This window comes from Oncorhynchus masou, chromosome 7, assembly GCF_036934945.1.
Source record: "Oncorhynchus masou masou isolate Uvic2021 chromosome 7, UVic_Omas_1.1, whole genome shotgun sequence".
In the NCBI taxonomy this organism is placed as follows: Eukaryota; Metazoa; Chordata; class Actinopteri; order Salmoniformes; family Salmonidae; genus Oncorhynchus; species Oncorhynchus masou.
The window spans coordinates 2,850,546-2,863,917 of record NC_088218.1 but is presented as its reverse complement, the minus strand read 5'-3'; the positions used below and the strand labels follow the sequence as shown (position 1 = coordinate 2,863,917).

The 13,372-nt window shown below is 54.8% G+C and overlaps 1 protein-coding gene across 1 annotated transcript in view; it reads left to right on the top strand.

Annotated features, from left to right (window-relative positions):
• LOC135542910 (protein diaphanous homolog 3-like) overlaps positions 1-13,372 on the top strand; it is a 1,769,082-nt gene that overhangs the window by 114,464 nt on the left and 1,641,246 nt on the right. The gene's annotated exons all lie outside the window — the stretch shown is intronic.

Below are 13,372 nucleotides of genomic sequence, written 5' to 3'. Positions count from 1 at the left end.
CAATGCCTAGATGGTGATTGACAGTTCCAGTTACCTGGTTGTGATGTAACAATGCCAAGATGGTGATTGACAGTTCTAGCTCTCCTGGCTGTGATGTAACAATGCCAAGATGGTGATTGACAGTTCCAGTTACCTGGTTGTGATGTAACAATGCCAAGATGGTGATTGACAGTTCTAGCTCTCTTGGTTGTGATGTAACAATGCCTAGATGGTGATTGACAGTTCTAGCTCTCCTGGTTGTGATGTGACAATGCCAAGATGGTTATTGACAGTCCAGTTACCTGGTGTTCTAAATCCTTGTGTTTACTTTCCCCTTAAAAAAAAAAGAAACACACGGACCGGACATGTAGATGCGCAATGGTTTATTGCCATTGTAGTTTAATTGCTAAACTATGTAGAATATTGGCCTGTTGGAAACTACAACTCCCTACTACATCACACAGTTTGGGCTTGATTTGGTTTTTGTCTGGAGAAACGGTGCATTGAGCTCACAGAAAAAAAGTAACCAACATTTCAGTTCATCGCTCAGCACTGTTACCAGCTACAGATCCCAGCATGCAGTGCTAGAAGCTGAGCCCACTGCCTCCCGGTAGCAGCGGGTCCCAGCCAACTACCTCTCCAGAGCTGTGCAGGGAGGAGAACAGCACAGCAGGCCCATTGTTTCAGTGTTTCTGAGCTGGAGTCTCTAGTCCCACAGACTGCAGAGTAGCTGGAGCTCTGACTGTAGAGAGGGAGCATAGAGCTGTGGAGCTAGCTGGAGATATCTCTCTGAGAGAGCTTAACGGGGTCTGGAGCTATCTCTCTCTGAGGGAGCTTAACGGGGTCTGGAGCTAGCTGGAGATATCTCTCTGAGGGAGCTTAACGGGGTCTGGAGCTAGCTGGAGATATCTCTCTGAGGGAGCTTAACGGGGTCTGGAGCTAGCTGGGGGTATCTCTCTCTGAGGGAGCTTAACGAGGTCTGGAGCTAGCTGGAGATATCTCTCTGTTGTGGGAGCTTAACGAGGTCTGGAGCTATCTCTCTAAAGGAGCTTAACGAGGTCTGGAGCTAGCTGGAGATATATCTCTGAGGGAGTGTAACGAGGTCTGGAGATATCTCTCTGTTGAGGGAACTTAACGGGGTCTGGAGCTAGCTGGGGGTATCTCTCTGTTGAGGGAGCTTAACAAGGTCTGGAGCTAGCGAGAGATATCTCTGAGGGAGCTTAACAGAGTGGAGCTAGCTTGCTTCTCTGTTACCCTCAGTCAAAGCCAGACTCATTTCCTATTTGATGCCTTCCAACAGTGAGTTAAGCTCCTCCCACTGAGCCAACCGGAGTCCTGTACTTCTTAAAAGGAGAGATCTCTAAAGCACCCTGGTCACAAGGAGATGATGGTCTGGGGTTTGGTGTTTTTGAATGTTTGTCTTTCAGTCTGTTTTCTACATGGATGAGAGGGTTGATGACTTGGGGATGTTGAAGTTTCCCCTGATAAACACATGAGATTGACTGACTGCTGTTTACCTGAGTGGTTCTGTATTTTCACGTGTGTGTGTGTGTGTGTTCCTCTGGTTTGGTGTGTGTGTGTGTGTGTGTGTTCCTCTAGGTTGGTGTGTGTGTTCCTCTAGTTTGGTGTGTGCGTGTGTGTTCCTCAGGTTTAGTGTGTGTGTGTTCGTCTGGTTTGGTGTGTGTGTGTGTGTGTTCCTCTGGTTTGGTGTGTGTGTTCCTCTGGTTTGGTGTGTGTGTTCCTCTAGTTTGGTGTGTGTGTTCCTCTAGTTTGGTGTGTGTGTTCCTCTACTTTGGTGTGTGTGTTCCTCTGGTTTAGTGTGTGTGTGTTCCTCTAGTTTGGTGTGTGTGTGTGTGTGTTCCTCTGGTTTGGTGTGTGTGTGTGTTCCTCTGGTTTAGTGTGTGTTCCTCTAGTTTGGTGTGTGTGTGTGTTCCTCTAGTTTGGTGTGTGTGTGTTCCTCTAGTTTGGTGTGTGTGTGTGTGTTCCTCTAGTTTGGTGTGTGTGTGTGTTCCTCTAGTTTGGTGTGTGTGTGTGTGTGTGTTCCTCTGGTTTGGTGTGTGTGTGTTCCTCTGGTTTGGTGTGTGTGTGTTCCTCTGGTTTGGTGTGTGTGTGTGTTCCTCTGGTTTGGTGTGTGTGTGTGTTCCTCTGGTTTGGTGTGTGTGTTCCTCTGGTTTGGTGTGTGTGTTCCTCTGGTTTGGTGTGTGTGTGTGTTCCTCTGGTTTGGTGTGTGTGTGTGTTCCTCTAGTTTGGTGTGTGTGTGTTCCTCTAGTTTGGTGTGTGTGTTCCTCTGGTTTGGTGTGTGTGTTCCTCTGGTTTGGTGTGTGTGTTCCTCTGGTTTGGTGTGTGTGTGTTCCTCAGGTTTGGTGTGTGTGTGTGTTCCTCTAGTTTGGTGTGTGTGTTCCTCTGGTTTGGTGTGTGTGTTCCTCTGGTTTGGTGTGTGTGTTCCTCTGGTTTGGTGTGTGTGTGTGTGTGTGTTCCTCTGGTTTGGTGTGTGTGTGTTCCTCTGGTTTGGTGTGTGTGTTCCTCTGGTTTGGTGTGTGTGTGTGTGTGTGTGTGTTCCTCTGGTTTAGTGTGTGTGTGTGTGTGTGTGTGTGTGTGTTCCTCTGGTTTAGTGTGTGTGTTCCTCTAGTTTAGTGTGTGTGTGTGTGTGTTCCTCTGGTTGTGTGTGTGTTCCTCTGGTTTAGTGTGTGTGTGTTCCTCTAGTTTGGTGTGTGTGTGTGTGTTCCTCTAGTTTGTGTGTGTGTGTGTGTGCGCCTCTAGTTTGTGTGTGTGTGTGTGTTCCTCTGGTTTAGTGTGTGTGTGTGTGCCTCTAGTGTGTGTGTGTGTGTGTGTGTGTGTGTGTGTGTGTGTGTGTGTGTGTTCCTCTGGTTTAGTGTGTGTGTGTGTGCCTCTAGTTTGTGTGTGTGTGTGTGTGTGTGTTCCTCTGGTTTGGTGTGTGTGTGTGTGCCTCTAGTGTGTGTGTGTGTGTGTGTGTGTGTGTTCCTCTGGTTTAGTGTGTGTGTGTGTGTGCCTCTAGTGTGTGTGTGTGTGTGTGTGTGTGTGTGTGTGTGTTCCTCTGGTTTGGTGTGTGTGAAGGCACTCGGGAGGCTGTGCGTTGCGGGTGGCCGGTTGACTGGTATCGATCCAAGCGTCTCTCCAGGACATAAAGACAGGCTGAATAGATTCCAGATTCCAATCGAGGCTCAGACCACAATTACAATGATTGATCGTTAAGGGGATTCATCATTAAGGGAGTAAAACTAACCAAACTGCTGGCAGATGTACATAACAATGAATGTTAAACGTCTGCTAATTGCATCACTTCAGGGCTGCTCTGACAGTTAGTTAAATAAGACATGTTGTATATCAACTGGTACCCTATTCCCTATGTAGTGCACTACTTTAGACCAGAGCCCTATAGAACCCTATTCCCTATATAGTGCACTACTTTAGACCTGAGCCCTATAGAACCCTATTCCCTATATATAGTGCACTACTTTAGACCAGAGCCCTATAGAACCCTATTCCCTATATAATGCACTACTTTAGACCAGAGCCCTATAGAACCCTATTCCCTATATATAGTGCACTACTTTAGATCAGAGCCCTATAGAACCCTATTCCCTATGTAGTGCACTACTTTATACCAGAGCCCTATAGAACACTCTTCCCCCTATAGTGCACTACTTTAGACCCTATTCCCTATATATAGTGCACTACTTTAGACCAGAGCCCTATGGAACCATATTCCCTATGTAGTGCACTACTTTAGACCAGAGACCTATAGAACCCTATTCCCTATACAGTGCACTACTTTTGACAAGAACTGATTGGTTGAACCGTGAACCACCCAGAACACTGATACCACCTGCATGTCCTTTAGTGTCTCCGAGACCCCTGCACATCATGGAGACCTCTCTGGACCAATCAAAGCCCTCGACTGGAGTCCTTGGTTGGGGACATATATCAAACTTCTCACAGTAGGAGTACAGATCTGGGATCAGGGGTTTTTATCCCTCTGTCCCATGGCATCCTAGTGATCTGAGGCTAAACTGATCCCATATCAGTACTCCTACTATGTCACCTTGATACATACTGCCAAAGAAGAGGCTAAACTGATCCCAAATCAGTACTCCTACTATGTCACCTTGATACATACTGCCAAAGAAGAGGCTAAACTGATCCCATATCAGTACTCCTACTATGTCACCTTGATACATACTGCCAAAGAAGAGGCTAAACTGATCCCATATCAGTACTCCTACTATGTCACCTTGATACATACTGCCAAAGAAGAGGCTAAACTGATCCCATATCAGTACTCCTACTATGTCACCTTGATACATACTGCCAAAGAAGAGGCTAAACTGATCCCATATCAGTACTCCTACTATGTCACCTTGATACATACTGCCAAAGAAGAGGCTAAACTGATCCCATATCAGTACTCCTACTATGTCACCTTGATACATACTGCCAAAGAAGAGGCTAAACTGATCCCAAATCAGCATGCTTCTTGGAAGCACTTCCCACTCTGACCACTAGAGACACTACTGTTCTGCACCTCTAGTGGTTTAGGCAGTCCAGGGACATGGCTGTCTCTGGCTGGCTGGCTGTCTCTGGCTGGCTGTCTGTCTCTGGCTGGCTGGCTGTCTCTGGCTGGCTGTCTGTCTCTGGCTGGCTGTCTGTCTCTCTCTCTGGCTGGCTGGCTGGCTGTCTGTCTCTCTGGCTGGCTGTCTGTCTCTCTGGCTGGCTGTCTGTCTCTCAAGTTGTGCCTCCAGAAGCCGATGGCTGCTTCCCATAATAGGACCCTATCCCCTTTATCCCCATAGGGCTCTAAAGTAGTGCTCTATGTAATGAATAGGGTGCGTTTTGGGACACATACCACCTTATGCCTTAATTGTCTTCAGGTCTCTGGCTGATGATGGCAGGTTAAGTTGTGCTTCAGGCTGGGTGGAGTGGGGCGGGCTGGCTGGGTGGAGTGGGGCGGGCTGGGTGGGTGGAGTGGGACGCGCTGGCTGGGTGGAGTGGGACGGGCTGGGTGGGTGGGTGGGACGCGCTGGCTGGGTGGAGTGGGACGGGCTGGCTGGGTGGAGTGGGACGCGCTGGCTGGGTGGAGTGGGACGGGCTGGGTGGGTGGAGTGGGACGCGCTGGCTGGGTGGAGTGGGACGGGCTGGGTGGGTGGAGTGGGACGGGCTGGCTGGGTGGAGTGGGGGCGGGCTGGCTGGGTGGGTGGGGGCGGGCTGGCTGGGTGGAGTGGGGCGGGCTGGCTGGGTGGAGTGGGGCGGGCTGGCTGGGTGGAGTGGGGCGGGCTGGCTGGGTGGAGTGGGACGGGCTAGGTGGGTGGCGTGGGGCTGGCTGGCTGGGTGGAGTGGGACGGGCTGGGTGGGTGGAGTGGGACGGGCTGGCTGGGTGGAGTGGGACGGGCTGGGTGGAGTGGGACGGGCTGGCTGGGTGGAGTGGGACGGGCTGGGTGGAGTGGGACGGGCTGGGTGGAGTGGGGACGGGCTGGGTGGAGTGGGACGGGCTGGCTGGGTGGAGTGGGACGGGCTGGGTGGAGTGGGGCGGGCTGGCTGGGTGGAGTGGGACGGGCTGGCTGGGTGGAGTGGGACGGGCTGGGTGGAGTGGGACGGGCTGGGTGGAGTGGGACGGGCTGGCTGGGTGGAGTGGGACGGGCTGGGTGGGTGGGGCGGGCTGGCTGGGTGGAGTGGGGCGGGCTGGCTGGGTGGAGTGGGGCTGGCTGGCTGGGTGGAGTGGGACGGGCTGGGTGGAGTGGGGCGGGCTGGCTGGGTGGAGTGGGGCGGGCTGGGTGGAGTGGGACGGGCTGGCTGGGTGGAGTGGGACGGGCTGGCTGGGTGGAGTGGGACGGGCTGGCTGGGTGGAGTGGGACGGGCTAGGTGGAGTGGGACGGGCTGGGTGGAGTGGGACGGGCTGGCTGGGTGGAGTGGGACGGGCTGGGTGGGTGGGACGGGCGGGCTGGGTGGAGTGGGACGGGCTGGGTGGAGTGGGACGGGCTGGCTGGGTGGAGTGGGACGGGCTGGGTGGAGTGGGACGGGCTGGGTGGAGTGGGACGGGCTGGGTGGAGTGGGGACGGGCGGGCTGGGTGGAGTGGGACGGGCTGGGTGGAGTGGGACGGGCTGGGTGGAGTGGGACGGGCTGGGTGGAGTGGGGCGGGCTGGGTGGAGTGGGGCGGGCTGGGTGGAGTGGGACGGGCTGGGTGGAGTGGGGCGGGCTGGCTGGGTGGAGTGGGACGGGCTGGGTGGAGTGGGACGGGCTGGCTGGGTGGAGTGGGACGGGCTGGGTGGAGTGGGACGGGCTGGGTGGAGTGGGGCGGGCTGGCTGGGTGGAGTGGGGCGGGCTGGCTGGGTGGAGTGGGACGGGCTGGCTGGGTGGAGTGGGGACGGGCTGGGTGGAGTGGGACGGGCTGGCTGGGTGGAGTGGGACGGGCTGGCTGGGTGGAGTGGGACGGGCTGGCTGGGTGGAGTGGGACGGGCTGGCTGGGTGGAGTGGGACGGGCTGGCTGGGTGGAGTGGGACAGGTGGAGTGGGACGGGCTGGGTGGAGTGGGGCTGGCTGGCTGGGTGGAGTGGGACGGGCTGGCTGGGTGGAGTGGGACGGGCTGGGTGGGTGGAGTGGGGCGGGCTGGGTGGAGTGGGGCGGGCTGGGTGGAGTGGGACGGGCTGGCTGGGTGGAGTGGGGCGGGCTGGGTGGGTGGAGTGGGGCGGGCTGGCTGGGTGGAGTGGGACGGGCTGGCTGGGTGGAGTACCCAGCCTATAGCTGCCCCGTACAGAACCGTAGCCTATAGCTTCCCCGTACAGAACCGTAGCCTGTAGCTTCCCAGTACAGAACCGTAGCCTGTAGCTTCCCAGTACAGAACCGTAGCCTGTAGCTTCCCCGTACAGAACCGTAGCCTGTAGCTGCCCCGTACAGAACCGTAGCCTGTAGCTTCCCCGTACAGAACCGTAGCCTATAGCTTCCCCGTACAGAACCGTAGCCTATAGCTTCCCAGTACAGAACCGTAGCCTGTAGCTGCCCCGTACAGAACCGTAGCCTGTAGCTTCCCCGTACAGAACCGTAGCCTGTAGCTTCCCCGTACAGAACCGTAGCCTGTAGCTTCCCCGTACAGAACCGTAGCCTGTAGCTGCCCCCTACAGAACCGTAGCCTGTGGCTTCCCAGTACAGAACCGTAGCCTATGGCTTCCCCTACAGAACCGTAGCCTGTAGCTGCCCAGTACAGAACCGTAGCCTGTAGCTGCCCAGTACAGAACCGTAGCCTGTAGCTGCCCAGTACAGAACCGTAGCCTGTAGCTTCCCCGTACAGAACCGTAGCCTGTAGCTGCCCCGTACAGAACCGTAGCCTATAGCTGCCCCGTATAGAACCGTAGCCTATAGCTGCCCCGTACAGAACCGTAGCCTGTAGCTTCCCCGTACAGAACCGTAGCCTGTAGCCGCCCAGTACAGAACCGTAGCCTGTAGCCGCCCCGTACAGAACCGTAGCCTGTAGCCGCCCCGTACAGAACCGTAGCCTGTAGCCGCCCCGTACAGAACCGTAGCCTGTAGCCGCCCCGTACAGAACCGTAGCCTGTAGCCGCCCCGTACAGAACCGTAGCCTGTAGCTTCCCCGTACAGAACCGTAGCCTGTAGCCGCCCCGTACAGAACCGTAGCCTACAGCTGCCCCGTACAGAACCGTAGCCTACAGCTGCCCCGTACAGAACCGTAGCCTGTAGCTGCCCCGTACAGAACCGTAGCCTGTAGCCGCCCCGTACAGAACCGTAGCCTGTAGCCGCCCCGTACAGAACCGTAGCCTGTAGCCGCCCCGTACAGAACCGTAGCCTGTAGCCGCCCCGTACAGAACCGTAGCCTGTAGCCTCCCCGTACAGAACCGTAGCCTGTAGCTTCCCCGTACAGAACCGTAGCCTGTAGCCGCCCCGTACAGAACCGTAGCCTGTAGCCGCCCCGTACAGAACCGTAGCCTGTAGCCTCCCCGTACAGAACCGTAGCCTGTAGCCGCCCCGTACAGAACCGTAGCCTGTAGCCGCCCCGTACAGAACCGTAGCCTGTAGCTTCCCTGGCTGTGATGATGATCTGAGCCGTTAATTCCAGCCGACTTCCACTGAACAGAGGATCTTCCTCTATTAAGGCGAGCCTGCGCTACGTGCCGTGTGGCTGCTGGGTGTTTGACGGTGTCATTTCTCTGCGTTGACGCGTCCCTTCCATCCTCCTGCCATGCGGTGATGCTGCCTGCATGCCTGAGGTCCCTAATGGTCATTGATGCTCTGGAATTGTGGGTAATGACACGGAACACTCTCCTTCTCCTGTGTTTTGCCGTGAAACCGTCTCGTACAGAGAGGAAAGTGTCTCTCTCTCTGTCTCTCTCTCTGTCTCTCTCTCTGTCTCTCTCTCTGTCTCTCTCTCTGTCTCTCTCTCTGTCTGTCTCTCTGTCTCTCTCTGTCTCTCTCTCTCTCTCTGTCTCTCTCTCTGTCTCTCTCTCTCTCTCTGTCTCTCTCTCTGTCTCTCTCTCTCTCTCTCTCTGTCTCTCTCTCTCTGTCTGTCTCTCTCTCTCTCTCTCTCTCTCTCTCTCTGTCTCTCTCTCTCTCTCGGTTTCTCGGTCTCTCTCTCTCGGTTTCTCGGTCTCTCTCTCTCTCTCTCTCGGTCTCTCTCTCTCTCTCGGTCGGTCTCTCTCTCTCTCTCTCTCTCTCTCGTGTCCTAAATGACAGGCTAGGTGGTGCACTATTTAGGCACAAGGCCTAAAGCCGTCCTCTGGATGTGTTGCTGAAGTCGTTCAGGACGTGGCCTGTAGGGGGTGCTAGAGCTTCATGGTGAACCTGCTGGGTGTCACACTGCAGCAGCTGGTAACTGGAGACCAGAACACAGGGAGGGAGGGGGCTGATAATAACTACTGCACTATTACAACCAGCTTCAGTGTCTGTCTGTCTCGCTCTCTCTCTCTCTCGTTATCATTCTTGTCTTTTCTTTCTCTCGTTATCATTCTTGTCCTCTCTGTCTGTCTGTCTCTTTCTCTTTCTCTCTCTCTCTGGCTCTCTCTGGCTCTCTGTCTCTCTCTCTCTGTCTCATTGGGATCTGTCCTCTGTACTGTGTTCTGAAAGTGTTGTACTGTGTTCTGAAAGTCTCTCTACTCCAGAACCATCCTGACTGTCCCCTAATGTCACTGTTGTCTTGTTCTCCTGACTGTCCCCTAATGTCACTGTTGTCTTGTTCTCCTGACTGTCCCCTAATGTCACTGTTGTCTTGTTCTCCTGACTGTCCCCTAATGTCACTGTTGTCTTGTTCTCCTGACTGTCCCCTAATGTCACTGTTGTCTTGTTCTCCTGACTGTCTCCTAATGTCACTGTTGTCTTGTTCTCCTGACTGTCCCCTAATGTCACTGTTGTCTTGTTCTCCTGACCGTCCCCTAATGTCACTGTTGTCTTGTTCTCCTGACTGTCCCCTAATGTCACTGTTGTCTTGTTCTCCTGACTGTCCCCTAATGTCACTGTTGTCTTGTTCTCCTGACCGTCCCCTAATGTCACTGTTGTCTTGTTCTCCTGACTGTCTCCTAATGTCACTGTTGTCTTGTTCTCCTAATGTCACTGTTGTCTTGTTCTCCTGACTGTCCCCTAATGTCACTGTTGTCTTGTTCTCCTGACTGTCCCCTAATGTCACTGTTGTCTTGTTCTCCTGACTGTCTCCTAATGTCACTGTTGTCTTGTTCTCCTGACCGTTCCCTAATGTCACTGTTGTCTTGTTCTCCTGACTGTCCCCTAATGTCACTGTTGTCTTGTTCTCCTGACTGTCCCCTAATGTCACTGTTGTCTTGTTCTCCTGACTGTCTCCTAATGTCACTGTTGTCTTGTTCTCCTGACTGTCCCCTAATGTCACTGTTGTCTTGTTCTCCTGACTGTCCCCTAATGTCACTGTTGTCTTGTTCTCCTGACGGTCCCCTAATGTCACTGTTGTCTTGTTCTCCTGACTGTCCCCTAATGTCACTGTTGTCTTGTTCCCCTAATGTCACTGTTGTCTTGTTCTCCTGACTGTCCCCTAATGTCACTGTTGTCTTGTTCTCTAATGAACAACCTGTTGAACCTCTTTCCACCACCACTTCCCCTCTTTCTCATCTCCTCTCCTCCACTTCCCCTCTTTCTCCTCTCCTCCACTTCCCCTCTTTCTCCTCTCCTCCACTTCCCCTCTTTCTCCTCTCCTCCACTTCCCCTCTTTCTCCTCTCCTCCACTTCCCCTATTTCTCCTCTCCTCTCCTCCACTTCCCCTCTTTCTCCTCTCCTCTCCTCCACTTCCCCTCTTTCTCCTCTCCTCTCCTCCACTTCCCCTCTTTCTCCTCTCCTCTCCTCCACTTCCCCTCTTTCTCCTCTCCTCTCCTCCACTTCCCCTCTTTCTCCTCTCCTCTCCTCCACTTCCCCTCTTTCTCCTCTCCTCTCCTCCACTTCCCCTCTTTCTCCTCTCCTCCACTTCCCCTCTTTCTCCTCTCCTCTCCTTCCCCTCTTTCTCATCTCCTCTCCTCCACTTCCCCTCTTTCTCCTCTCCTCTCCTCCACTTGCCCTGTTTCATTCCCCTCCTTCTCTCCTCCCTGCTGAAGGTCTCTCCCTTCCCTCCCCCTGCAGTCCGATGTTTAATTGAATATAGACACTGAATGATACTAGTGATGTGATAAAAGCCCCCTCCAGAGTCTGAGTACGGATAGATACGCAGGCTTCTGGTTTGGTGATTTAATTCACATGATTGGGGACATTAGCAGAGTGAGAAAGGAACCAACTCTGTTGTAGTGGATACGTCCCAAACAGCACCCTATTACCTATGGACCCTGGTCTAAAGTAGTGTGGATACGTCCCAAACAGCGCCCTAATACCTATGGACCCTGTCTAAAGTAGTGTGGATACGTCCCAAACAGCACCCTATTACCTATGGACCCTGTCTAAAGTAGTGTGGATACGTCCCAAACAGCGCCCTATTACCTATGGACCCTGTCTAAAGTAGTGTGGATACGTCCCAAACAGCACCCTATTACCTATGGACCCTGTCTAAAGTAGTGCACTGCATAGGGAATAGGGTGAATCCAAATGTAGCCGGCTGTCTCTTAGTTACGACGTGGTCCCGGGCCGCTGTCTCTTAGTTACGACGTGGTCCCGGGCCGCTGTCTCTTAGTTACGACGTGGTCCCGGGCCGCTGTCTCTTAGTTACGACGTGGTCCCGGGCCGCTGTCTCTTAGTTACGACGTGGTCCCGGGCCGCTGTCTCTTAGTTACGACGTGGTCCCGGGCCGCTGTCTCTTAGTTACGACGTGGTCCCGGGCCGCTGTCTCTTAGTTACGACGTGGTCCCGGGACGCTGTCTCTTAGTTACGACGTGGTCCCGGGACGCTGTCTCTTAGTTACGACGTGGTCCCGGGCCGCTGTCTCTTAGTTACGACGTGGTCCCGGGCAGCTGTCTCTTAGTTACGACGTGGTCCCGGGCCGCTGTCTCTTAGTTACGACGTGGTCCCGGGCCGCTGTCTCTTAGTTACGACGTGGTCCCGGGCCGCTGTCTCTTAGTTACGACGTGGTCCCGGGACGCTGTCTCTTAGTTACGACATGGTCCCGGGCCGCTGTCTCTTAGTTACGACGTGGTCCCGGGCCGCTGTCTCTTAGTTACGACGTGGTCCCGGGCCGCTGTCTCTTAGTTACGACGTGGTCCCGGGACGCTGTCTCTTAGTTACGACGTGGTCCCGGGCAGCTGTCTCTTAGTTACGACGTGGTACCGGGCCGCTGTCTCTTAGTTACGACGTGGTCCCGGGCCGCTGTCTCTTAGTTACGACGTGGTCCCGGGCAGCTGTCTCTTAGTTACGACGTGGTCCCGGGCAGCTGTCTCTTAGTTACGACGTGGCCCCGGGCCTCGTCCGCTCCTCTCCTCCTCTCCTCCGTTCCTCTCCTCTCCTCCATTCCTCTCCTCTCCTCCGTTCCTCTCCACCGTTCCTCTCATCTCCACCGTTCCTCTCATCTCCACCGTTCCTCTCCTCTCCTCTGTTCCTCTCCTCTCCTCTGTTCCTCTCCTCTCCTCTGTTCCTCTCCTCTCCTCCGTTCCTCTCCTCCGTTCCTCTCCTCCGTTCCTCTCCTCTCCTCTGTTCCTCTCCTCCGTTCCTCTCCTCTCCTCTGTTCCTCTCCTCTGTTCCTCTCCTCTGTTCCTCTCCTCTGTTCCTCTGCTCTGTTCCTCTCCTCTGTTCCTCTGCTCTGTTCCTCTGCTCTGTTCCTCTCCTCTGTTCCTCTCCTCTGTTCCTCTCCTCTGTTCCTCTCCTCTGTTCCTCTCCTCTCCTCTGTTCCTCTCCTCTGTACCTCTCCTCTGTTCCTCTCCTCTGTACCTCTCCTCTGTACCTCTCCTCTGTTCCTCTCCTCTGTACCTCTCCTCTGTACCTCTCCTCTGTTCCTCTCCTCTCCTCCGTTCCTCTCCTCTCCTCCGTTCCTCTCCTCCGTTCCTCTCCTCCTCTCCCCTCCTCTCCTCTCCTCCGCTCCTCTCCTCCCCTCCCCTCCTCTCCTCCTCTCCTCTCCTCCTCTCCTCTCCTCCGTTCCTCTCCTCCTCTCCTCCTCTCCTAGTCCGCTCCTCTCCTCCGTTCCTCTCCTCGCTCCTCTCCTCCGCTCCTCTCCTCCTCTCCTCTCCTCCGCTCCTCTCCTCCTCTCCTCTCCTCCTCTCCTCCTCTCCTCTCTGTTCCGTGTTCTTGGTGCCACTCTGTCTCTGATGGAGAGGGTATTATAATGTACTGCTCCCTCCCTTCTCTCATCCTTTCCTCTCCGCTCTGTATTTTTGGACACCCGCCCCCCCACCCCCCTCTCATCTCTGATGATGGTAAAAATTGCAGGGCCGTGGTTTTGTCTTTCAATAATGCACTGCTTAGGAGGCTTTCATGAAGCCTCCACTGCCTGAGCTCTATGCTGGCTGGCTCCAGTCTACAAATTGCTGAATCACAGTACAGGGAGAAACGGAGAGGGAGAAACGGAGAGGGAGAAACGGAGAGGGAGAAACGGAGAGGGAGAAACGGAGAGGGAGAAACGGAGAGGGAGAAACGGAGAGGGAGAAACGGAGAGGGAGAAACGGAGAGGGAGAAACGGAGAGGGAGAAACGGGGAGGGAGAAACGGAGAGGGAGAAACGGAGAGGGAGAAACGGAGAGGGAGAAACGGGGAGGGAGAAACGGGGAGGGAGAAACGGGGAGGGAGAAACGGGGAGGGAGAAACGGAGAGGGAGAAACGGGGAGGGAGAAACGGGGGGGAGGGAAAGGGAGAAACGGGGAGAGAGAATATAATCAGGGTGCTCTCTCTCTCAGTTGAACCCTGGAGTTTCGAGCACCACCCATTTGTTACTCCTCGTCTCCCCCTGAAGGGCGCCTCAGACTGCCTTGTTTCGGAGATTCTACGTCCCCACTTTAACACCACGC